We start from the raw sequence: 25,435 nt of genomic DNA on the forward strand, positions 1-25,435 counted from the left end.
GCTCAGTGACACTACTACGGATGACAAGAAGTGTATATCAAAAGGAGCATGCCATGGTTGTCTCCGGAGGGGCCCTGCCAGAGCCTTACACAAATAGCATATGTTTTTAAAACTGTTGTGCTCTTGATTAAATCTGCTTTCTACCAGGATAATTTGTAACTATTAAAGCTTTAAAGTCACATTTACTAGAAATGTGTTTCATATAATTAAGAGGAAGTGCTATGTCTTAGTGACTACTAAGCTAGCTACTGTGTTCCTGTTTCCATTACACAGGGCCACAATACTGAAGCAAACCCATAACTGCTATCAATTTACATATAAGGTAATAAGTGACTCAGTGTCACACAGCTATTAGAATTAGGATAGATCTGGTCAGAATTTTCCTCGTGTAACTTCTCACTATAATCAAGGCTTCTTTTAAAAATATATAAAAAGCAAGTTTCCACTTTAATGTTGTGGTTGGGCATGCTGGTATTAAAGCAGAGAGTCCCATCTGTAAGGTCAAAGTTCCACCACTGAGCTATAACAGCAGCCTTCCACCTGCCCATGTTGATGTTAAAGCAGCTTTTTGCTGACTTCTGAACTTTGTGCTGAATATTCACATACCACAGACCTGACCACAGGAGAACAATGGAACTCTCACGAAGTCAGAACAGAGGGCTGGCAGGCTTCCTAAGCTCTGTAGTGGTGTTTGAACATTAGGCTTATGAACATTTTAAATCATAGAATGTTAAACCCCAGTGTTTCAGTTACTACCCCTAAACACCTGGCCATTCAGTAGCAGATTGAAGACAACAGCTCATACTTGCTGACTCTCGAGTCCTTTCTGTCTCGTTCTATGTGCTTATTGCTGTGGTGTGAGTGTCCACTCTCAAACCCATGATGAAATTCAGTTGTTATAGCAACAGCTCTATGAAGCTAGATCTTGGAAACACTATTCGACTGTGAGAGTCTTGCTATAATGAATAGATTAGGGCTTTTTTTTTCATGACATCAGGCTGATTATTGATAGATAGGATGAATGAATCCCATTTCTCCTTGTTCATCACAGGCTTGCCTGCCTCTCACCATGTTATAATGCAGCAACTGGCTTTGCCAGGTGTGCTGCCATGCTATGAGACTCTACAACTCCAGAAATATTGAGTCACACAGACCCACATGCCTTTATGAATTATAGCCTGTAGTTCTGTTACCATTGCAGATAATGGACTAAAATGCATATTTAGATTTCAATAGTCATGTGGGAGTATGTAGTGTAAGATATTTAAAAACTTAGCAAACTGTGTGGAGAGATTTCAGAGCGTTGGCCTAGAAAGTCTCCATGGTATGAGAACAAGGCTGGCCAGTACGTTGCCATAGATAGTGTGGATAGCACTTTTTAGTATTTCATACTACAGAAGTATCTACCTTGACCTAGATTATTATGCATTGGAAAGAAATTGCTTGAGTCACAGCACAGAAATAAAGCAATCTGGACTATCACAAAGAAATAAAGAAAGAACATTTTCTTTCTTACTTTTGTTTTTTAGGTTCTGGGCATTTCTAGAATTTTTCTTTTATTTTTTATTAGATATATTCTTTATTTACATATCAAATGTTGTCTCCTTTCCTGGTCCCCTCCCCTGAAAGCCCCCTAACCTATCACCCCTCCTCCTGCTCACCAATCCACTCATTCCTGCTTCCCTGTCCTGGCATTCCCCTACACTGGGGCATTGAGCCTTCTCAGGACCAAGGGCCTCTCCTCCCTTTGTTGTCCAACAAGGCCATCCTTGGCTACATATGTAGCTGGAGACATGGGTCCCTCCATGTGTACTCTTTGGTTGGTGGTTAAGTCCCTGGGAGCATTGGGGGAACTGGCTGGTTCATAATGTTGTTCCTCCTATGGAGTTGCAAACCCCTTTAAGTCCTTGGGTCCTTTCTCTAGCTCCTCCATTGGGGACCCTGTGCTCAGTTCAATGGTTGGATGAGAGCATACACCTCTGTATTTGTCTTGCACTGACAGAGCCTCTCAGGAGATAGCTATATCAGGCTCCTGTCAGCAAGCACTTGTTGGCATCCACAATAGTGTCTGGGTTTGGTAATTGTATATGGGATGGATCCCCAGGTGAGGCAGTCTCTGGATAGACTTTCTTTCAGTCCCTGATCCACATGTTGTCTCTGTATCACCTCCTGTGGATATGTTATTCCCCCTTCTAAGAAGGACCAGAGTATCCACACTTTGGTCTTCCTTCTTCTTAAGCTTCATTTGGTATGTGAATTGTATCTTGGGTATTCCAACCTTCTGGGTTAATATCCACCTATCAGTGAGTGAGTACCATGTGTGTTCTTTAGTGATTGGGTTACTTCACTCATGCTCTAGTTCCATCCATTTGTCTAAGAATTTCATTAATTCCTTGTTTTTAATAGCTAAGTAGCATTCCATTGTGTAAATGTACCACATTTTCTATATCCATGAACACCTTCTCCAACCTGCATTCATGTGGCCCTTACTGGGCTGTCTTCCAGCTGGGTAGGTCTATCCCTGTGGGGCTCAGCATACACACATCTTAGCAAAGTATGCTCACCCATAGGAGGTCCTCCTGTAGTTGCCTAGGCCTATCTTAATCCAATTTCAGTTTAAAAATGGTGGTTTGTCTAGGATACCATAGGTCTTCAGGGAAAAGACCAAGTTTTGTTACATTGCCTGCTTTCTTGACAATGGCAAGTTCTTAAAAAGAACCTTCCAACTCATTTTTTAAATTGAAATTAGATATTCAAGTGAATAGATATATAAGTGAATAAATATTTGCTTAGAGATTAAATCTATAGAATTGTACAAGTTTTAACCATGTGAACAAGTTACTTTTATTGCATGCATTTATGATCTTAAGACTAAAAATAAAACACTTGATTATAAGTTTTATGGGGTGTACTATTGTAAATTGGGCCATAATTTCAATATGTTCTTGAATTATTATAAAATTTGAAGAAATGTGTTGGTGTCAAAGTAATCCTGTTTTCCAAATTAAAGACTTTCCAAAAATTGTACTGTATATGATTTTTAAACAAGCTGTTTCATGTCCACTTTCAAACAAAAGGACAAAAAATTGAGTGCCTTTCAGTGTTAAATATGCATTCACATAGCACTTAAATTATATATGGAAATTCTTTTAGCATATTAACCTATAATTACAAGGAGAGTCCTCATGTTAAGATCATCTTTTCTGCAATTACCATGATCTGGTTCAGCGAAAGGCCACTTGGTTCAATGAAGTACAGGAAGATGCTGTCAGCAAGCAACTTTTGGGGGGAAAATCTATTAAAAATACAAGAGGTAAGCAATGCCTGGACTGGCAAATTGGATCTTCAGTCATGAACTACTTTCAATGGTTGGTTGAGAAACCTGAGAAAATTAGAATGGGAGCTTTTCCAAAGTTCTTAGGCAGGCAAGGGGATCACTCAGCAGTTTCATGCATTTTGTTTTAATTGTCACGAATTAGTATCCACAGAGCATAGCTGTTATAAAAAGAAACAGTAAATCATCCACAGGAGAGCACGTTTCTGAATTCTCCCTAATCATTTGCATTCCATACCTCACTTTTAATAGTGGCAAGGAATCTAAAACCATGACCGGGAAACCAAACTCCCTTGCTATCTACTCTACCGTGAGCGCTCTGCCTGCAAATAGGTGATCTTCCACATGGATGCTACCGGCAACACATCACCACATTCTTGAGTGACACAATGTGGGAAATAGTAACAGCTTAAATCCCTCAAAGCAAAACTCAGATGATGAGCAAAAAAGTACATCTTTTGATAAATACACACTAAATCATATTCTATTATAATCACTTGAAACCATGCCATTTTGTGTATGTGTTTGTTTAATTAAAAGGTAACCAATTTAATGTTTCTTCTAGAGACCTGCTGTGAGTTGTTGTCAATGGAGCTAGGCAGAAGATAGAATTTTTATATGTATTCAGCTCATGGCTACGGAGTGCAATTGAAGTGTCTCACTTTAGGATAAATTCCAGGAATCATGTTCAGATCTCTAACTGGTTAGTAACATACCTTAGGGTTACTGACTTGTCCTAGTCAAATCCAACAGATAGATAAGATTAGTTAAAATAATAAATTCAAAATTAATCTTCCATTTTAAAATTATGTCCCTTTTTATTAAGTTGGCATATGAAGAAAAGCTAAAGGGATAAAAGCTTTTATATAATAAACATGAATTATTGCCCTGAATAGTACCTAGAGAAAGTGCTTTGTCTTGAAATATTGAGTTGTCCATTTTTCTTCCATGAAAAGGGCTACAAGGGAAATTTGGAACCCATCAGAGGTGAGAGGAAAAAAAATACTTTTATTATTAAATGTGGCTTAGGAATGTAGGAGAGATTAATGAGCAAATATGGAGAAGTCCTTTCTTCCTAGTGAATCAGTAACATGCATTGTGAGCTCTGATTTGCCCATTTGGCAAAGCTGAAATAGAAACCATGGCCAAGTCCAGCCTCAAAGAATAACTGTATTTGGGAATTGTGAGAATGAGGGGACAGAATGAAATTAACATGCTTGTGTTTTTAGGTTAGATCAGGTATAATCAGGGTGGTACAGCCCCTGGGAGGTGACAATGTTTTATTTGCCAACGAACCTTGTAGGATAATCAGAAAGTGAGGATGCTAACTTAGCCAAATGCATGATGCTTAGGTTCATTGTGACATAGCCTGTGGTGACCACTGCTCCAAACCAGAATGTCTAAGAGATACAAAGGCAGAATCACATTTTATAGGGTTTGTTAAGACAAGGCCTGAAGGTAAAAGCCCTGTTAAAATTTCTAGTTTGATTTCACCTTTCATTATATGAGGCATACTGCAAATGCTGATTTTTATTCTTCCTTTATATGTAACCCTGACAGAACGATTGTGTCACACAGCCTAGTCTACTACTTTTCAAGGGGTGCTGTTGCTTTCATAAAGGCCTGTGGCAACTCCAGAATCTGGGCTTGTGAGTGCATGCATATGCATGTGCGTTTGTGTGTGCATACAAATAAATGTGTATGAATGCGAGAAAGAAAAAATGATACACACACACACACACACACACACATACACAATGAAGAGCGATAAGTAGAAGTCAAATCAGAGAGAAAGCAAACATTTTGACTCTGTTCACATTCCCCCTGCTTAGGCTGAACAGTGTAAGCTTTAGTCATCCAATAATTCTGTTCTATTAAGCACCATTGAAGTAATTAAATCATAAACTGGCTCTTATTTTTTCATGTGCCCTTACTAGGAACTTAACTAAAGGTCGGGTCATAGGATTCATGAGATCCCATAACTGTAGGAAAGCTATGTAAGCAGCTATCAGACAACAGGTTCTGGTGGATGGACAAATGTCCAGGCTCTAGGAGAAGGAAAGAGGCAGAGAGTATTAACAGCATAGAACACTTCTCAGTATGCCAAAGGAACCGGTTCAGACAGATGCTAGCCTCTCCCCATTCCATCTGGAGAAAGCTGGAGTCACAGATCCTTGCTGTGAGGCTCTTCAGGTTTCTTCGCTGCAGAATAAGTCACTGAATGATAATATTTACACTGCCGTTTTTTTTCTTTTCTAACTGCACTCAAGCACCTTGGGTTACACAGTAGAAAACGTTATGGGAAATTCTGGATGGGGAATCACAAGGAAAAGTCAAATCCTCACTAAGCAAAGGATTTCTGCTTGCTGCCCAGCCTACACTCCGAATCATTCACATATCCTTCATGGTAGCGGCATTCCCCTTACTCTTTCCTTCTAGCTGAAGATGAGGATTAAATGTTTATTTTTAATAAAAGCTCCGTGCTTGGATTGACATGTTTCACACATGATACAAACATTTTACAGAATGAAGGAAGGAAAGAAGGATGAACAGAGGGAGGGAGAGAGGGAAAAAGTGAGAAAAGATCAAACGTTCCATCCCTAGAAAGCAAATACGTGTGGAGAAACATAAGAGCAGTAAAAACTGTCCAGAAAGATGTATGACTCATCTGTGGCATGAGGTCCCTGCCTGTCTGAGTTTCTACCTTAGCAGCATTGACCCTGTAATGTGGGATTTTTTAGTTCTCTAAACATGACTAAACTGAAGCTTTAGAATAGATATTGCCAGAATCCCTCATATGGAAGGTACTACATGTGAAAAGAATTTTGTCTAAAAGTGACTCAGGGGTAATAGAGAAGAAATATGTGTAGATGAACTTGTTTTAAGTTTTACACTCTGTGTTCAAGGAGCCCCTCTGGGACGATTAATGACCTCAACCAAAGAGCCAGGCTAGAGAGTCTAAGTATATTGACCCACTAAATCATTTTTACAAGGGGGAAGTTTAAAATCAAGTTCTTTGCACTCAACCATGAATCATATTCTAAAGCCTGTTATTTAGGACTATCTGCAGCCTGTACTTCTTCACTAGTTTTCATGTACAAAGTCATGCAGCAGAGGTAAGCCTTGTATAGGTACTGTGTGGCTGGATGTAAGCATCATGTACACATGAATTGATAGTTTTTTACACTTTTCCTAATTGTGAGACATAACAGTAAGGAGGAGCATTACCACACAGAGAACCCCAAGTTCAGTGAGATCTTCTGGGAGAGAAAACTTTCCCACAAGACTATAAAGGAGAGAGAGTGATGATTGACAGATTGTAGTTTATAGTGTGTGCTATGTTACTAGTGTTTGAATAAATCTCCTATGGTATTGTCCTTTCCTTGTTCTCATCTAGCAAACTTCTTTGTAACCTTCCAGACTCAATATAAACATCACTATTATAAGGAAGCTCCCTCTTTCCTCTACAGTCCTGCACACTGCTCTAAGTCCCTTTTTTTTTTCAAAAAACAAAACAAAACCAAACAAACAAAAAACCCTTGCTATCCACTTATTAGTGAGTGCATACCATGATTCACCTTTTGAGTCTGGGTTACCTCACTGAGTATGATAATCTCTAGCTCCATCCATTTGCCTAAGAATTTCATGAATTCATTGTTTCTAATGGCTGAATAGTACTCCATTGTGTAGATATACCACAATTTTTGCATCCACTCTTCTGTTGAGGGATACCTGGGTTCTTTCCAGCATCTGGCAATTATAAATAGGGCTGCTATGAACATAGTAGAACATGTATCCTTATTACATGGTGGGGAGTCTTCTGGGTATATACCCAGGAGTGGTATAGCAGGATCTTCTGGAATAGAAAACTGGAATACCCAAAACATAATCCACACATCAAATGAGGTACAAGAAGAAAGGAGGAGTGGCCCCTGGTTCTGGAAAGACTCAGTGAAACAGTATTCAGCAAAACCAGAAGGGGAAGTGGGAAGGGGTGGATGGGAGGACAGGGGAAGAGAAGGGGGCTTACGGGACTTTCGGGGAGTGGGGGGGCTAGAAAAGGGGAAATCATTTGAAATGTAAATAAATTATATCGAATAAAAAAAATTAAATAATAATAATAAAAAAAAAACCTTGCTATTTCTCCTTTCTCCATTTCTCTGAAATTGGTCTCCAGCATGTAAAAGGAGTTTCCACAAAATTAGGTTCCACATTCTGGAAGCTGGAGATCAACTCTCATAGAAACTGTGTCAAGTAAAGCTGGGGAAATGAAAGATAAATAAATAAATAAATGAATAAATAAAACCTTGCCTAACAATATGGCAAACACAATGGTATTTTTGTACAGGTTTTTCTCATATTGCTTTGTTTGGGCATTTTTTAATGGATCTTTTCTGTATGCATTATGGTTTCTAATTTTGGTTGGTGTGTATGTGTGTGTGTGTGTGTGTGTGTGTGTGTGTGTGCATGTGCATGTGGTTCTTAAGCTTTTTTGTTTTATTTTGTTTGTTTTATCTTGTTTGTTTTTTGTTTTCCTGTTTGTTTGAGTGAAACATGGAATTGGGTAGATGGGTATCCGAGAAAAAATGGGGAATGGGAAACCATTATTAGAGGATATATTTTATCCAAAGCATTTATTTTGAATAAAATAAACAGAAAGTATGGTTTACAGGAGATAGTAAAAGAGTTACCCTAAGAAAAAAAGCAGATAGAACTATTATTTTAATTAGAATTTTCTCACTGGGGCAAAACACTGCAGATCTAAACACTTTAGGAAGATGAAAGACTTGTTTTGGTTCACAGTTATAAGATGTCCATCTCTAATGAATGGTCAACGCTGTTTCAGAAACAATCTCTGTGGCAAGTATATATTAAATTCAAGCTGCTTAGCACATGGAGGCTGGGAAGAAAGAGGACCACACCTAACTTCCTGCAATTGAACTTTACCCCTTAACATTTTCATGAGCTTCTCAAGCATCCAGTTAGGAATCCAGGCTTTAGAACACTGAATATGAGGGACAGGCACGTTAAAGAATATAACCACCTCTGTCCCCCAGAGCCAGCAAAGAATACTCATTGATAACTTCACGAATTCAAAGTAGCATACCAGTCACACACACACACACACACACACACACACACACCACACACACACACACACACACACACACACGTAAACCATATCATTTATAATTAAAATTACACTAGGACATATAAGAAAATAATGTGTAATTTTAATAACTAGAATATGATAAAAGCACTAAGGAAAACATCTATCTACTTATTATTAAATTATAACTTCTAAGAATAACTAATACAAAAATCTTCATTTAAGAGTTAAGTGAATTTTAGCATAGAATTAAATTTAATAAAGAAAGAAATGTCTGTGGTGATGCTCAGAGACTTCCCTTTGGTAAGTTACCATCATCATCCAATGCTACAACTATTGAGAGATTTTTTTCCCCCTCAGAAGGTGTCATCATGTATCCCTCATCATCATTATCTAAAGACAAACCAAATCCCAAGCACAAAAGTTCACTCTGAAGATCCTTAAGTCCACTGTGCTATTTGTAGACAATGAATGACAATTACTAGGTGGAGGGTAAATGGCCCCCAAAGCAGCTGCACTGCAAATTCTTCCACAAGCATGAAGGATGGCTTTACTAGAACCTTACTTATGGAGCCCCTTCCAGTTAATATTCTCCGTCCTGTATCCTATATAGCACATCTGGAAACTCCTAAACCCATCTATATTTAGAACAGAATTATATGTAAATGTCAGAAAGAAGCAAAGGAATCTCAAGTGAGAGTGCACCAATGCACTGAATTTCCTTCTATAAGGAAAGATCAAGTCAACAAACCAATGTCTATGATGGACTCTTGAAAGTAGGTATCTTTCATCTCTGCTGAAGATGGTGGTCGTTCTACTCAGAGGACTATATTCTCTGACAACAACCAAAAGTTTGTTTCTCTAATGTTGGCACAAGAGTTGCCAAATTGCTATTCGCTGTGGTACTCATTAGTTGGAATATAGTTCTTGCATAGTGAATTGATGAGGAACACAGAGTGAAAGATAAATCAAGATTCTTATGTTACCCCTTGTTCCTCCAACCCTAAGATTTCACTGGAGGGGCACTTACGTTACCAGGTAATCATCTCTCCCATTCTCTTGGGGATGGACTCCTATAACCCCACATCTTTCTCAAATCCCCAGCAGAGTCCCTTCTCTGGCAAAGACTGCTAAGTGGAATTGTTCTGGCTCCACAGAGTGTGAATGAGCCATGACACTGCCTTCATCTGCCTCCCATCACGGGAAAGCACTGACCCATAGCAAAAGGAGGCAATTATGGCAGCATGAGCAAGAGGAGAGACCTTTTCTTTTTGCACAGTGTTACACTATAAGTAGTGTCTAGAAATCATTTTCTTTACAAAGGATAAATAATAAAGAAAAACATAATGTCTTATTCACACCTCCGGTAGTACATAATCAACACTGGCAGTTTAATGACATGAGACAACATTTGTTTATATGCGCCAGCAAAGCTATGCCTTAGAATTACAAAGTAAGGATCTCATTGCCAACACTTCTCATGCAGTCATTTGTTTATCAGATTCACCATGTGTCAGTTACATCCAGAAATTATGAGAAATTAGGGAGAGAACATGGTAAGTCTCACTGGGCTTTAAGCAATGAATTACAGAGAGATACAACTTATACTAGATATGGGAAGAGGATAAATTCTGAATGAATTTATATTGTTAGCATAAGCATAGATATGTCAAGGACCACAATACCCAAGATTGATGCAAACAGGAAAGCCTTCCCTGGTCAGGCTCTTAGGAAGGTGCAAGTGTTTCCCCGGTTCTAATTATAGATGTTACCACTGTGTACACTGTCAATAAGCTCCTGGATGACTGCAGTCCCAGTCTGTTCTACTACAAAAAACAAGCTACAGAGATTTGCTTACCAGTCTCCTCTTTAAGTTGTATATAATAGACCTGCCTCCCCACTAAGCTGAAGATAAACATGTGAAGAAGATAAAGATGCTGCCAGTGTATCTCCATTAGAGCACTCTACCCACCCTATGCCAGCTTTTCTATATGAATGTCTATCATTTTTTCAATCTCTATCTAACCAGTCAGGTCAATCCCGAAGCAGTGCACTTCATAGCCTATAAGAAATGGGTTATAACTCTCCGCACAAAGTCAAGCTAGAAAGAATCTCCTTTGTGTAATGCTATTACACTGATACCTAAAAGAAAGGCAGGGTACCCAATTTGCTTTATGTAGGAGAAATAGCATGTTGGATGGCTGAGAAAAGGAAGAACACGGTCAATTGTTGGGAAGTACAGAAAAGGCTAGTATAACTTTGGTACACTAAACAAAAGGAAGAAGTGAAGAGAGAGACAGAGTCCATGCCCTACTGTAGAATGAAAAGCACTATAGTCACTTCAGGCAAAGTTTTAGGACAGGAGCTGCAGCTCATTGGAATCAAAACTATGCTATTAATTGCATGACCCCAGTGGCTACCATGTCAAAAACAAAAGAAAGCAGACCATTCTGTTTGCCAGATGATGGCAACTATACACCAAAGGGCATTAGTTACGGCAGACTGCAATGGGGGTGGGTGGAGAGAAAGTCAAGCCATTAGAGAGCTATGTGAAGGTCAGTGCTAAAAGATTTGCTGAAGTCTGGGAAGAATGATGAAGAAGACAAGGTGGTCAGACCTCTGTCATAAATACCTAGATGGATATAAGTGTTACAGGTACAAACATCTGTGAGTTAATGACATGGGTAGAAGGAAGAGATGGCAAAGAGCAGTGCTCTAGGAATCTTAGGAGACCAGGCGGGAAGCAGCAACAGGCTACTTAGATCTGAAAGTCAGGCGAAAGTCTGAGAAGCTTTGACACAAATGTGGGCATCAAAGGGACGTAGTTATTTTCTCTCTTATTGCTCTGACTGAGCTAGATTTACAATTCTCAAGTAGTTTCACACTAAACTGAAAAGTCAAGGTTTCATTAAATGAAATTAATGTCTTGGTGCTGTTTTAAAGGTGATAATTATACTAACTATAAAATATAGTTTTTTATTTTCATTCCAGGAAGTGGGCAATTGGCATATGTATGAGATTATGCATTCAGAGATGTTTTCAGACATAAACAATTATCAGGGTAACATTTGCACTTTCTGCCTCATTCAACTCCCTTATAAATTAGTAGACATGTTCCAAGCCAGCCGATCCTAAGCTATCAGGAGTTCCTCTATAACATTTAGTTATATCCCAACAGAAACCAACACTAAATATTCTAGCACCTACTCTTTCAATCTCTCTGTGAACAAGTACTCACAGTGTCACCGTACTTTATTTTTCTGTTCTCTAATAAAAATGAAGAGTTGTAGCTGTGAGTGGTATTGCATGGATCATAGAAAACATGAAGAAAGAGTGAAATGGCCCAGTGAAAGCCAGAAATGCTACTTGCAATGATTTGATATATTCTCAAAGACCAAACAAATTACATATTAACTTAATCTCCGGGTGTTAAAGTTGGTTTCGGCTATCATGGAATGGCTGTATACATACAGAGGTGTAAGTACACAGAATTGTGATGGGTGTATTAGCCTATTTTATGTCACTACAACTAAATGTGGAAAAAAGTAATTCATGAAAAATAAATGTCTATTCAGCTCATATTTCTGGAGGTTTGACGGCCCATGACTAAAAGAAACACCAGGTAAAAAATGATCGTCATGGTGTTAGGGACTCTACACAGTCCCAAGGCAGCTTGGAATAGTTCACTGAAATAGAGGAACATCCAGAGAACCTGAATTTGTGTCTCACTGAAATACATGGAAGCTAGTATTGCTCAATAAAGCAGAAAATAGAATAAAATGTGACTAAAACATCTCTTTGATTCATAGCATTCACCCCCTGAGAAAAACTTAAATATCTATCAATTGAAAAATATAAGTTGTTATTCATCACTAAAAAGAATGAGTTACAAATAAAAAAACTGTATTGAGAGAAAGAACCCAGGCATAACCTTATAGAAGAAAGCACAGAACTTCTTAGTATGTAATATATTTCTATGAACTTTCAGGACATGTGCCATTCTAGTGGTTTCTTGTGAGTTGAAGGCTGTGACTAAACTGTCACTACACAGTGTGAGAACCAGGAAGGGCCATGACACTTGGGAATCCAGAGACCAGATCATGTGAATAGGTCTCCTTTCAACCTCAAGAATATTCTTAGACCTTCTTTCCTCATGCAATTCACATCTTTTTTCCATTATTATCTCAACAATTGATTGAAGATAGTCATGTTTCATTCATTCATCTTATTTTGGAGGTTGTATTTGTTATGTTTTCTTTTAAGAGATAGATAGGGCTGCAGACAAGCCACAACACATTTTATAAACCATAGCAGAAAATATATTTCTGATTATCTATGTTCTAAATATAGATAAACATCATTAACTGGCTTTTATTACCTCCTCAATTCACCCATGTAGCTCAATCTTGGAGAAATGAACTTGACTTATTATGTTCAGAAAACACAGATCAAGTCCTAAGCTACCATGCCTAATAATCAACTCCAACACATAGCTTTGGGATTTGGGATTATTTCTTTACCCAGACATATTTTGTTATGATACAAGGGCTCACTAAAACATCACAATCTTATGCTGCAAACTTAACAAAAGCACCCATACTTGAAATTAATGTTTACCAGGAACTGACTGAATTGAATTACATAATGTCTTTTGTGCTAAAGCACAATACAAGCAGGAAACTCCTGACATTCACCACTGTATCGTTCCATTCATTTCTTTCAAGTTAGAGAAACTAAATTGTATGTTCATTTATAACCAAGGCAATGTTCTGTTTTGTCAGAAACTGAACGTTCAAGTCTTTCACACAGGGGATGATGTGGTGAGCCAAAGAAGCTCAGAAAAAGTTGATGAGGCAGATGTGATCTGTCGTCATCAGATGTCCACTGTAATTGCTTCGTTCCCTTACACCATCTTTGGTCTAATTTAAAATCAATTTGATTTAACAAGCATTTATTAAGTGCCTACAATAAACCAAACATTTGGCCAGCAATTTAGAATGCAGACATAAGTTGATATATTGGATTTTAAAAATATTAAGTAAGCCACTCCAAGAAGCTATATCAAATTAAATGACCTACATTTATATTTTATAAGATCAATTGTCTGGGAGAAAAGTTCTGTCTAAATAAGATTTTTTTCCTAATGCAGAAGTATATAAAAATTAAATTGATAAATAGCATCAAGTTCTAAGGAAATACTGCTGGTACATTCAACCATTCTTGTCCTCATTTACAATTATAGGTCAACAGCACTGTACACAGATAGATTCTGGAGATCCTATTAATCAGGATCCTCTAGAGTAGTAGACCTTATAGAATGAATCTCTCTGTCTGTCTCTTTGTCTCTTTGTCTCTTTGCCTATCACTCTCTCTCTCTGTCTCTCTCTCTGTCTCTGTCTCTCTGTCTCTGTCTCTGTCTCTCTCTCTCTCTGTGTGTGCGTGTGTGTGTGTGTGTGTGTGTGTGTGTGTCTGTGTGTGTATGTGTGTATGTGTGTGTGATGGGGATTTATTAGAATGGCTACCTATAAGTGGAAGCTCAAAGAATTCACTAGTTGATCAGTCCATGAGGCTGGATATTTCTGCCGATCTTCAGTAGACTTTGGAACCCTAAAGAAAGCTTTAATGACAGTGAAAGAAATGAGGTGCTAGTGACGACAAAAGAAGGCAGGTAAATATGGGCTTGCTTCTTCCATACTTTCCACAGGCTTCTGGTAGAAGGTGTGGTCCAGACTAGAGGTGGGCCTTTTCAGGGGGGGAAATAAGTCTGGATTAGCAGAGTGTCTTTCAACATCAAAGATCTAGATTAACAGTGAATCTTCAACTTGAAATGATTTAATAAATTAAAAGTCCCTCAGAGGTATGCCTAATCATTTTTAGCTTTTAGTTAATTGCAGATAGAGTTAAGTTGACCCCCAAAGTAGCCATCACAGCTAGTCAGGAAGAAACACAGAAGATATCCTAAAAACAAGAGCTCAGGGACCTTCTGGTGGCTACCCTTCTCTATCTCCTTCTCTATCTTCTCTGGCATCAGTTTCTAGTTCGGCTTCTTATGCTTACATTCTCACTGCAAGGACTCCTATAAAGAAGACCTAATAATCACTTCTAATAATGTACATCATCTTAGAATTTTCCACAACAATCAACATCTTTCTTTGTAAGTGAGCACATGATCTCTCAATTTTTCTCCATCATGAAATGCATTTCAGAAGGGGAATTATTTCACCAAAAGTTTATAGCTGGCAACTTCAGATCAATGGTTAAGAGGAAATCCATTCTCAATTTTATAGTGACTCTTTCTAGTCTAATAGAAGTTATATTGAAGAAGAGCTTTAGCTTCTGTGAAGCCTGAGATTTATCAGGAGAAAGATTAATGGAGAACTTTTATTATGAACACAGAAGGATCCAATGACAGTGCCTCTTGATTTTTCAGAAACTCCTGTGTAGTTCATTTAACACAAGGGATTAATGAAGGACTGTCAGTACAGATTAGCCCTAAGGAAGACTTGTGTAAACAGGAAGTTTGTTTACATAAAGGATGGTCCTGTAGCATCTCTCCTATGTAAATATCCAAATGTTAGCCAATAGGACATCCTAGATGCAGGCTGTGTGAATACTCAGTGAAATCAGGTTTCTAGGGTGTCAGCACCATTCATGAGTGGGGATGCCAAACCATCAGCTTTAGCCATTGCATCTTAAAGCACGGGTCTAGCAGAAGACGATTACAATTTCACCTCATGTATATTGGTTACTGAAAAACCAAGAGGAAAGACAATTACAAGACCATGAAAATCAATGGTAATCTGCAACTAACAGGGGTGAGAAGGTGGAGGATATCTCCAGGACAAGACAGAGACCTGGGATAAGAGAGGTGCCTAAAAATCAATGTAGGTGACCTTAGCTGTGACTCTCTACACTGGGGATATGGTACCTGAAGAGCCCACCTCTTGAACCCAGTCAGGAATCACATTGGAGAGATAGAGACACCAACTTACCCACAAAACTTTTAACCCAAAATTTCTCCTGTCTACAAGAAATGCAGACACTGGAAATGGAGCAAAGAGTGAGGGAATAGCAAATCAGTAACTGTCCCAACTTGAGACCCATCCCATTGGCAACAAAGAAACCCTAACACTATTAAGGATACTTTGTTATGCTTGCAGATGGGAACATTTTGTGCTCTGAGAGACTCCACCCAGTAGCTGACTCAGGCAGATACACACACACCCACTGCCAAATAGTGGGTGGATCTTAGGGACTACTATGGAAGAATAGAAGGAAGGATTGTGGGTCCCAAAAGGCATAGGAGCTCCACAGTAAGACCAGCAAATTCAACTAACCTGGACTCTTTGTGTTCTCAGTCTTGAGACCTTTAGTTGCTCCAACATCACAAAAACATACACAGGCTGGATCTAGGCCTCGTTGCCCATATGTAGCAGAGGTGCAGCCTGACCTTCATATGAGTCCCAAAATACTGGAATAGGGACTCTCCCAAAAGCTGTTGCTTGTATATGAGATATTCTCTATTATCTGGGCTGCTTTGTCTGGCCTCAGGTTTTGTTTTTGTTTTGCTTTTGTTTTGTTTTTTGAGTTTCTAACTAGAAGAAAAACAAAAGGTTTGTGTGAGAGAACTTTTCTTAAGGATAACCAGACTCTAAATCAGATGATTTTAGAGGAGATGACAAACTTCCTGTCATAGTCATGAGAGATAATGAGTCGGGTCTCCAATGGAAGGCCAATAACTACCAAGGCAGGGAACACACTCACGCAACACTGGGCAGCTCAGGAGGTAGGGTGGGTAGAAGAGAGTTACTAACAGTCACTCATCAGTCAAGGTGCTCTTCTCCCACCCCCATCCATCTCCACAGGTCTACCTGGGCCACACAGTTAATTGTTATGATCAAGAATTCAGAAATACACACCTCCCTCTCTTCAACAAGCTAGTAACTATACAGATTCTTTAGATGTTTTCATTTTCAAGTGTGGCTAAAATATTCTTGCTTTATCATAACAAACTTCTATTCATTTCAACAGTGTTTATCCTTAACTTTCAATTGTGGTTAGTTTTATTGTGTTCCATAAAATATAATATGTGACATCATTAAAACTGAAATCTAGTTCAAAAGTAAACTGTTCACTTATTAACAACTAAGCAAATCATACATGCCACCAGGAAAAAAACACAAGGAAAAGCTCAAATGGATAGGATATAATAAAAATCCTGAATACTAGAAAAATTAAAATTTAGAAGTATCCATTTCACTTTCATTATAAGTAAGGTGTAGAAATAGTCAATGGTAAAATGAATCAAAATGACTTTAAAGTCGTGATTGGCATAAACAATTGAAACTACTCTGATTGAAAATAGCATGGAAAATCATCACTCTCATAAATCAAAACCCAGCTGCTAGTAATTAAAATTTCTGCCTTTCGAGCTGTAATCTTTAAGTGTGCATTATTAAATATTGCCTGCCTCTATCATGAAAGGAATACATGTGCTAACAATTTATGAACTTTCCAAACTAATTAAAAAATTATTTTGCCCTATCTCCATTGTCACTCCTGAGACATCCATGGAATGTTGGGGCCACCATCAACACCAGAACGAAGCCCGAGCCTAATTTGGAGTGCTGCCCTTTGGCAAAAAATCTCAGAGAAGAATATCAGAGAGAATGTTTGTATCTCTGGTAAATGTGCTCTCAGAACATCTGTAATTTCTGTTATAAGAACATTTTAAAATAAACACAAACACACACACACACACACACACACACACACATATTCAAGATGGTGGTACATCTGCAGGACCGAGGAGCAGCTCATGAGATGGGTCCTTATTCCCTGGGAGGCTCAGGCCAGCATACCAGGCCTGCATCATGGAGCCAGGCTGTGGAGAAGCTCAGTCTCCTTACCAAGTCAGATGAGCCAGTAGGGGGGTCTTCCTCTGAGGGCAGAGAGATAAGCAGTGATCTGGAGCTCTGGAGTATCCTGCACCTGGTCACCCTGCACAGCCCCAAGATCACCGTGACTGTGGGTAACAACAGAGTTTCAGTGATAGTCTAGTATTTACTGCACTTTAGAAACCAGAACCATTGAACCAAACCAATGATTCATTACAGTGAGTGTTTGCATGTAAAGCTATTTGGACAAAAAGAAAGTGTCTCTGTGTGTGTGTGTGTGTGTGTGTGTGTGTGTGTGTGTGTGTGTGTGTGAAATCAAACATGGATAGACTGGAAAATAGGAGAATTAGGGAAAAGTTGTAGGAAAGGAAAGTATACAATCCAAATACAATGTGTGAAAAATTAAAAATAATATTAAATGACAAAACCTAAAAGAGGAGAAACACCTCAATTTAGCTACCAATTAAAATTTTAAAAAAATCAGAACTGGTATAATAAGCCTTCACAATGTCTCCATAACCTCATATGTCTCCACATATATTTTCTAACTGTGCAACACCCTTGAGTGTTACTCCTTAGTTTTAACCTGAGAGAAGCATATTCTGAACTTTGCCATAGCTATATTATAGCCTTAATAAAGTAATTATATTTTATCATCTCAAAAACTATTAAAAGAAAATGAGCAAGCTTGAAATTTATATAAATTTACTAAATATTACCCACTATATTATGTGCATTTAAAAATAATAAATATTCATATTATGGCAATAATATAAAAATAATTTTGTCTGTAGCATTTTATTACAAAAATGTAGTACTTCAAGTTTTATTGTTTGATAAATTATTCTAAATATCCCATTAGTTGTAAATTTTAAAATACCTTTAGACTGGTGGTCTAGCTTTTTGGTGTAGCATTTTTCTTGCCTGCAGCAAATATATGTTTTGATATCCATCACCATGATTAGTTGCTAAGAATTCTCCTATGTCTTTAGGATAAGGAATACTTTCTTATGTAGCTTCATAGTATTATATTAGTTCTTTATCAAATTGTCTTTAAGCTGAAAAAGCCTGATGAGTAGGTTCTGAAGAAACAATAAATACTTGGGATGTATATAGGGAGCAAAAGGGACAGAGACAGAGACAGAGACAGACAGAGAAGAAAGAAGAAGTTGCAGTATATTTACACAAATGGCATTAATAATCTTGCAACCTGGGAGGAAATGAGAGAGAAAAATAAAAATTATACAATCCCTTCCACATTTTAAGACCTGAAATACTAAAGCAGATGAATTAAAAAAGTAATTGGTGTCTAGGAATTATCCAAGTTCAACAATCATACTAAATAAACAATCGGGTTTATTTAGAGTAGGCAATAAAAACAGAAAATAGGATTTGTAAATCTGTAAAAAGGATTCTTAGATATATCTTCTTGGACTAACTGGTTACTCATTATCTTTGATGGTGAGTTTTAGAAGGTCTGATGGAGGTCAGCATGTCCCAAGCTCTCCTGGATACAGAGATACCAATGACCCAACATAGGATCTTACAACCAGCTAGACATCTGTATGGCCACACTACAACCTCATAGATATGTACATACACAAATAGCTAAGGCTTAGATTTTTCAAAACCTACATTAATAAGGGTGCTTAAATGATTTAACCTCCCATCTAACTCACCATCAAGCAGAGGTAGTGGGTAGGAAAGTTTAAAAGGGCAAAGAAGAATGTGGAGCTGCTTAAAAATAGTTCTTTGGGGTGATTCCAATCTTCTTTGTCAGCAGTTTAGTTCACACAAATCAGCAGGAGTTGCTCAAGTCCAATCACAAACACTATTCTTGAATCAGCAATGGCAGATCGATCCAGAAAAAAAAAAAAAAAAAACCCACGAGGCTCTATCATTTGGCCTGAGTCCACAGGAAGTGGCAAAAAGCCACTGGAATATTGCAAGAAGTTCTTTGGTGAATTTCTCTCTAAGAAGTCGGTGAAGAAAGCAAGGTGAACCAATGCCACAGCATTGTCAGTGAAGACCAGCATCAGCATAGCCCGATGAAGACCAACAGAGAGTGGCAAGGAGAGCCAATGCCACAGAGTCATCCATTGTCTCTTGAGTTATACTTACATCATTTCCAAACATCACATTGTCCTCTCAAGTGTCTGCTCTAACCAACTAACATATGCTCCTTTTCCAGGCAGCTTCCAGAAAAACATCAAATGTCTATTCTCCACAAAGCATCCTCTCAGATGTCTGCTTTTTAAGACAGTTTCTAGAAAAACATCACATGACAAAACTGACTCTCCTAGGAAACCAGAAAATTCTACTTCAAATAGCTTAATGGGGCAAATGAGATAAAAACAGATTTATATCTCTTCTCAGCAAACTAAAAATACCTGAATAAACAGATGATTAAATGAAACCCTATGTTATATGATCAATAGTGGTTATTTTTACATGAGTATAATGGCAAGACAGATGCTTGTCATAGACATGAAGATACCAGTTTAATTTCTGTTTAATTATTGTGAGGAAAAATTATCTTTCAAACAAGTTTTCCCAGAAAACTTTTCAGAAAATATTTTTGACATCACATATTGATCAAGAATTGTCCAATCAGACCACATCAACAATTAACATTCGCAACACACAAAAGAGCACATAAATGTGAACATTCTTGGGAGAGATTTGAAATTCCAGGTCTGCTTTTTACCTAGTGATGTGACGTTGGGCAAGACAAGGTGCTAAACATTTCTGGGTCTTCTTTTACCTAATATAATAGTGAAAAGGAGTAATGCTGGCAATGCTTAGTGAAGTCATATGCAATAGAAATAAAAATATGAAATGATTATGTGTAGTAGCTGCTAAAGGTCTATATTTACTGAAGTATTATGTGAACCTCAGGCACAGTACATCTTCAGAGAATGTGCAGAACAGCCGTTGTCCAGGGGATTTTGCTGACAGAACTCTGCAGTGGCTATCCTAAGGTATCATAGTGTTGCAGGGATCATGCAGGGAACAAGGGGAAAAGTCTACAACAATCACACAGAGACATGTGAGAAACATTTTCTTTCCAGATGAAGAGGCAGATGGGAGAGGTAGGGCTCTTTTGCAGATTCGAATTTCTTTCTGAAGCTGGATACATGTGAAGACATGAGCTTAGAACTGCTGAAGACACACGAAATGTGACCGAGGGCCAGAGCAACCCCACATAGGCCAGACTGTGAACACTGCTCAGCATCACTGAACTCTAAACCCATATATCTTTCCTTACTGATATTTTTGTGACTTTACTAATGAATATCTATTTTTATTAGATCATGGTCTTAAAGAATCTATATTTTAAAAATAGGTTGTTTGGTGGCCTTCTTTTACTCCCCTAATTTTCAGCAGCTAAGGAAAAAAATCTATTGTACAATGAAATTAAAAAGGATTCCCAAAATAATGGCAAATCACATTGGGTCTTTATGTCAGTATAAATTCATATTGCTGGACATTCTCCTAAATGGTTACTCTTTGGCACTTTTATTGGCTTTAACCATGAAGCAATACAAAAACAAGCAAATCTTCCTAGTACTCCACAAGTTAACATGAGTATCTAGACCATACTTTCAGTAGCTTTTGAACAGGTACTTTGCAATTTTTCTATCTGTCATGGAAAGCATCATGGTAAAATGACAAAGCCCAAAATTTCTCATTTGTGGATAATTTATAAAATATCTACTGAATAACTTCTAGGTGTGGAATGGAGAATTCTGTGGAGATTATAAAATCAAGTAAGGCATATCCTTTTAGACCTTAAAATAGGGTGAAAATTACCAAATAAAGGATCAACCAAAGGCCTGGAGAGATGGCTCAGTGATTAAGAGTCCTTATTTCTCTTTCAGAGGCCCAGAATCAAATTCTCAGCACCTCTATTAGATGCTTCACAATGCCCTGAGGTCTATGGACTTAAATCCCTCGCTGGCCTATGCACATACATGCACAAACCAACAAACAGACCATGCACTCACACATGTGCATGCACACACACACACACACACAACACACACACACACACACACACACACACACAAGCTTCAAAATAGAAAACTTTAAAGAATACAAATAGTATGGCATAAAAATATTCATAATAGTGGTACACATTATCACCCAAAAGAGGTAAAATGCAAAAAATCATTAGACATTGCTGATATTTGACTTAAAATCAATGAGATTTCAACAAAGTTCACTGCTTTTTAAAACAATTGCCTAAAAAGGTTGGATAAGAGAGTAAGTTTTCTGTATATGAAAATATGTTTTGTATGAAATTTCAGTTAAATAACTTGTTCTGTTACATCAGTTCTAAACCATATCTCCTAAGAATTTCACTGTGCAAAACAATGTCTATTTTGTATAGCTCAGAAACTAGTGTTATTATGCTTCTGAAAATAATATAATACATTGCAAATGTGTGTACTTGGAACATTTTGGTACTAGGTAGTAAAAGATGGAGCATTCTTTCTTCAACTCTGTCTTAAGACTTAAACTGTAATTCTTAAGATTTTCCCACCACTTTCCAGAGCCAACAGCATCCCTAACTCCACTATAAAGATGCATTACTATGTGTACAGGCAAGCGTGGGCCTTCTCCTTTATCAAGGAAACGCCTCTTTGTAACAGACAGAGACCATTACAGAAAGCCACACAAATCAAAATGCAGGGTTACAGAACCTAGTCTCAAGGGATACATCTCCAATACAACCCCTTCACCTAAGACTCTGAGAACCTTAAAGAAAAGACATAGATCCTAAGAGTCAGAAACCTAAGAGTTTGCTAGATTGTGTTTCCTAGAAACTACACTTATGATCTCATCATCGATGCTACTGGCTAAACATGAGCTGAACAAGAAAAACAGGGATGCTCACATGGATGGGGAAAATTGCAGGAGACTTCAATCCTATACTAAGAAATGCAAACAACTGAGGAATGTTGATAGTTGGAGAAATTCTTCAGGGAAAAGCACAATAATTCACTTATTAGTTACACAATAGCAAATGGTCAGCTCTAACAACACACAAACAGGTACATTACATAGACTGAGCATGTTTTACTTGTGTACTTAAGTATGTGTATGTGGACTTGGAGGGGCTCTCCACCATCTTGGTTCCCAGAAACCAGACAGATCTAACAGACAGCTCCAGGTACGAAGACATAGCGTGAGTCTAACATCGCTTGGATCTCAGCCTGTTAAGCTTTTGCCTGCACCCAGGGCCTGGGCAGCTCTGCAGGCCATCTGTATGCCAACGCTATCAGGGGTTGTTTGGCCTGCAGAGTGATCAGCACTTGGAAAAGGTTCCCACAGCATACATAATATAAATAACATAACATAAATGGGCTCAATTCCCCAATAAAAAGACATAGACTAAGAGACTGGATACATAAACAGGACCCTACATTTTGCTGCATACAGGAAACACACCTCAGTGTCAAAGACTAACACTGCCTTAGAGTAAAAGGCTGGAAGACAATTTTACAAGCAAATGGTCTCAGGAAACAAGCTGGAGTAGCCATTCTAATATCAGATAAAACTGACTTTCAACCTAAAGTCATCAAAAGAGACACAGAAGGACACTTCTTGCTGGTCAAAGGAAAAATCCACCAAGAAGAACTCTCAATTCTGAACATCTATGCCCCAAAAGCAAGGGCACCCTCATTTGTAAAAGAAACTTTACTAAAGCTCAAAGCACACATTGCACCTAACACAATAATTGTGGATGACTTCAACACTCCACTCTCCTCAAGGGACCGATCAGGAAAACAGAAACTAAATAGGGACACAGTGAACCTAATTGAAGCTTTGGACCAATTAGATTTAACAGATATATATATATATATATATATATATATATATATATATATATATATATATATATAGCACATTTCATCCTGAAGAAAAAGAATATACCTTGTTCTCAGCACCTCATGATACCTTCTCCAAAATCAACTATATAATTGGTCACAAGACAGATCTCAAAAAATATAAGATTGAATTAATCCCATGCCTCCTATCAGATCACTATGGAGGAAGAGTGGTCTTCAATAGCAACAAAAACAACAGAAATCCCACATACACATGGAGGCTGAACAATACTCTACTCATTGACACCTTGGCCAAAGAAGAAAAAAATCAAAGACTTTTTACAATTTAATAAAAATGAAGGTACAACATACCCAAATCTATGGGACACAATGAAAGCAGTGCTAAGAGGAAAACTCGTAAACCCTGAGTGCCTCCAAAAAGAAATTGGAAAGAGCATACACTAGCAGCTTTTCAGGCACACCTGAAAGCCCTGGAAAAGAAAAGAAGCTAATTTACCCAGGAGTAGAAGACAGGAAAAGTTCATACTCAGGGCTGAAATCAATCAAATTGAAACAAAGATGACCATACAAAAAATCAACAAAACCAGGAGCTGGTTCTTTGAGAAAATCAACAAGATAGATAAACCCTTAGCCAGACTAACCAAAGGGTACAGAGACAGTATCCAAATTAACAAAATTTGAAATGAAAGGGAGATAGAGCAACAGAAACGGAGGAAATTAAAAAAATCATCAGATCCTACTACAAAAGCCTATACTCAACACAACTGGAGAATCTGGAGGAAATGGACAATTTCCTAGACAGATACCAAATACCAAAATTAAATCAGGATCAAATAGATCATCTAAACAGTCCCATAACCCCTAAAGAAATAGAAGAGGTGATAGAAAGCCTTCCAACCAAAAAAAGCACAGGACCAAATGGTTTTAGTGCAGAATTCTATCAGACCTTCAAAGAAGACCTAACACCAATACTATTGAAACTATTCCACAAAATAGAAACAGAAGGAACATTACCCAAGTCGTTCTACAAAGCCACAATTATGCTGATACCAAAACCACGCAAAGATCCAACAAAGAAAGAGAACTTCAGATCAATTTCCCTTATGAACATCGATGCAAAAATACCCAATAAAATTCTTGCCAACCGAATCTAAGTACACATCAAAATGATCATTCACCATGATCAAGTAGGCTTTATCCCAGGGATGCCGGGATGGTTCAATATATGGAAATCCATCAATGCAATCCACTACATTAACAAATTGAAAGAAAGAAAACCCACATGGTCATTTCATTAGATGCTGAAAAACATTTGACAAAATTCAGCATCCTTTCATGCTAAAAGTCTTGGAAAGACCAGGAATTCAAGGCCCATACCTAAACATAATAAAAGCAATATACAGCAAACTGGTAGCCAACATCAAACTAAATGGAGAGAAACTTGAAGCAATCCCACTAAAACTAGGAACTAGACAAGGCTGCCCCCTCTCTCCATATCTTTTCAATATAGTACTTGAGGTACTAGATAGAGCAATTAGACAACATAAGGAGGTCAAGGGGATACAAATTGGAAACGAAGAAGTCAAATTATCACTATTTGCAGATGATATAATAGTATACTTAAGTGACCCAAAAACCTCCACCAGAGAACTCCCACAGCTGATAAACAACTTCAGCAAAGTAGCTAAAATTATAAAATCAACTCAAGCAAATCAGTAGCCTTCCTATACTCAAAGGATAAGCAAACTGATAAAGAAATTAGGGAAATGACACCCTTCACAATAGCCACAAACAACAATAGCCACAAACAGTTAGACTCCATAAAACTAAATAACCCTATTAAAAAAATAGGGTAGAGAATTTTCACTTGAAGAACTTTGGATGGCTGAGAAGCACCTTAAGAAATGTTCAACATCATTAGTCATTAGGGAAATGCAAATCAAAACAACCCTGAGATTTTACCTCACACCAGTCAGAATAGCTAAGATTAAAAACTCAGGAGACAGCAGGTATTGGCAAAGATGTGGAGAAAGAGGAACACTCTTACACTGCTGGTGGGATTGCAAGCTGGTACAACCACTCTAGAAGTCAGTCTGGTGGTTCCTCTGAAAACTGAGCATGACAGTTCTGGACGACCTGGCTATTCCACTCCTGGGCACATACCCAGAGGATTCCCCGGCATGCAATAAGGACACATACTCCACTATGTTCATTGAGGGACCCTCAATGGAGGAATGGA

This window comes from Apodemus sylvaticus, chromosome 3, assembly GCF_947179515.1.
Source record: "Apodemus sylvaticus chromosome 3, mApoSyl1.1, whole genome shotgun sequence".
Lineage (NCBI taxonomy): Eukaryota > Metazoa > Chordata > Mammalia > Rodentia > Muridae > Apodemus > Apodemus sylvaticus.